Consider the following 2,996-nt stretch of genomic DNA (forward strand, 5'->3'; position numbering starts at 1 on the left):
AAAGGAAATAACATTAGGGACATTAGTGGTTAGGGTCTGCTCTGAAGTATGAAGAAAATTTGACTTGGGGACTTTTCAAGATGTCCCTATACTTGTGGGCACAAATATCCATTACTATTCATTTGAAGAAAAGTAATTTCTATATCTCCAGTTTGTAAATTGCAAAATTCCTTGGCAACAGCTTACATTCATTCAGCAGTTCAAAGGACATGAGTCATTAGACTGAGGGTAGAGTAAAACCTTGGTCGGATGATAGAAACCAGCTCACCCTTTGTCTTCTTGAGGGAATTGCCTGCTAGAAAGCAGCTGAGGTGCCCCCAGAGCAAGACTATTCCCTATGGATCTGGGTAGGGAGGCTGTGCTTAAAATATTACTGCTAACACATTTTCAATGATGGGGAACTGGTGACTTTAGAGAACAAAAATTAGTATTGCACAAACTTCTTAGGTTGCAAGGAATTCAATAAATAGGAATCTTGTAATAAGAAATATAAGTAGGTAAGCTTATTTTTGGCTCCTGTGACTACTCTCAACAGCCCGAATGAATGGCAGATGATATCTATATTTCATCATGAGGAGATTGGGGGACAAATAAAGGTGAATTCAAAATTATATGACATCTGAATATACAGTGTTATTGATTTTTTTATATCTTTATTTAAGCACCATGATTACAAACATGTTTGTAGTTGGACCTCAGTCATAGAAAGAACACCTCCCTTCACCAGTGCAAAGTCCATTTCACCACCAATATCCCTCTTCTTTATATTCCCCCACCCCTCGCCTGTATTTGAGACGGGCTTTCTACTTCTCTAACTCATCATCATTGAAATGGTAGATCTTAGTGTAGTCATTTCACTAACTGCATTCACCACTCTTTGTGGTGAGCTTCATTATCATGAGCCGGTCCTTCTGGCCCTCATCTCTATTGACTCTGGTCATTATTACAATAATGTCTTTTATTTTTCTTTTATTTTTTCCTATTTCTTCCAGGTTCTCATGTTTCATGGCATAGAGTTTCTCAAAGTAGTTTCTGATTACCCTTTGAACCTCTGTATTATCTGTAGTGATCTCCCCCTTTTCATTTCTAATCCAGTTTATTAAGTTTCACTCTCTTCCTTTCTTTGTGAGTTTTGCTAGTGGTTTATTTATCTTGTTTATTTTTTTCAAAGAACCAAAGAACTTTTGCTTTGATTGATATTTTGGATTGTTTTTGGGAGTGGCTTACACTTTATTAATTTTTGCTTTAAACTTTGTTATTTCCTTCTGCCTACTTATTTTGGGTACGTTTTGTTGATTGTTTTCTAATTTTATAAGCTGTGTCATTAAGCTATTTATGTAGGCTCTTTCTTCTTTCCTGATGTGTGCTTGCAACTTTGATTTTGAGACTGTGTTTATTCTGATTATTCAGATGTGTTTTTTGTAGACATCAGAATGTTGGATTCAGCTTTTTGATCCATTTTGCAACTCTGTGTCCCTTAACAGGTGCATTTAGTCCATTGATGTTGAGAGATAATTGTCATGGGATTTAGAGCCATCTTTGTGTAGAAGTTTGGTGTGTCTTTAGGCCTGTCTTGTCTTATAGTAGACATTTCAGTTTATCTTTTAAGGCTGGTTTAGAGTATGTAAATTTTCTAAGTTGCTGTTTATCTGTGAAGCTATGTATACTTCCTCAAAATCTGAAAGTGAGTCTGGCTCGGTGCAATATTCTAGGCAAAGCATTCGTTTTGTTGAGTTTTGTTACTATAACCCACCACTGCATTCTGGCCTTGAGGGTTTCTTGTGACAGATATGCTGTAAATCTTAAGGATGCTCCTCTGAATGTAATTTTCCTTTTTGATCCTGCTGCTTTCAGTATTCTATCTCTATCTCTGGGATTCATCATTGTGACAAGGATGTGTCTTGGGGTGCTTTTCTTAGACTCTATTTTATATGCTATTCTTCGGGCATGCAGGATTTGGTTACATGCAGTCTTTAGCTCTGGAAGTTTCTTTGTAATGATGTCCTTGACTGTTGATTCTTCCTGGGGATTTTCTTTCTGGATCTTTGGGACTCCAATGACTCTTCTGTTGTTTCTGTTGAGTTTATCAAAAACTTCTATTTTCTTCTGTTCACATTCTTTGAGTATTTTTTTTTGCTTTATGTTTTTTTTTTCCAATCTCTTCTGCTGTATGCAGTTGTTCTGCATCTCATCCTCTAGCTCACTGTCTCTGTCCTCAGCTGCTGTTACTCTGTTGGAGAGGCTTTCCATTGAGGTTTTCATTTCATCTTCTAAGTCTTTCAGTCCTCTTATTTCAGTTTTGTGGCCTGTAGAGCTCGTTCTATGATTTCTTTGGTCTCTGAACATCCATCATATTTCTACTCTAAACTACTTATGTGAGGGGCTAGCTAGGTGGTTGGTACTTTTCAGGTCATCGGAGCTGCCATCTTCATTCTCTATGCATGGTGTTGTCCTGCATTGTTTCTCCATAGTCATGCTTGTAGTGTGGTTTTTACTATGTGTTATGGTGAGGTTGGGGTTCATGGGCTAGAAGATGTGCATGGCCTTGAAGCAACATGAAGTGGCCATGCTCCTCTGGCTCCACCCTTATTGGGCAGAGACAGCTCACCCTGTGTGGGGCCCTGAAGAGATTATATTTGCTGTCTTTTTCCTGACAGCCTCATGCAGGAAAGCAGAAAAGCAGGCAGGGAGCAAGTACCTTTTATTGAACCAGTAATTTCTAAAATTCAAACACTCTGGGTCCTGTATTCTTAATTTACACAGAGTGTAAAACAAAAACTTTTCTTTTCTTTTTTCCCCTTTCACTATTAAGTTCTCTTTTTTGTTCCAGCTACTCTCCCTGGTGCTTAAAGAACTTAAAACAGTAAAACAAAAATCTTCTAACTTGTATTAGTGAGGAGCAACTGAAATCACTTCACCAGACTCACAGGTACTTATTATGTACTTCCTATATGTCAGTCATGTTATGCTTCTTCATGTTAAAGAGACCTTGGATA

Source organism: Suncus etruscus, chromosome 6, assembly GCF_024139225.1.
Source record: "Suncus etruscus isolate mSunEtr1 chromosome 6, mSunEtr1.pri.cur, whole genome shotgun sequence".
In the NCBI taxonomy this organism is placed as follows: domain Eukaryota; kingdom Metazoa; phylum Chordata; class Mammalia; order Eulipotyphla; family Soricidae; genus Suncus; species Suncus etruscus.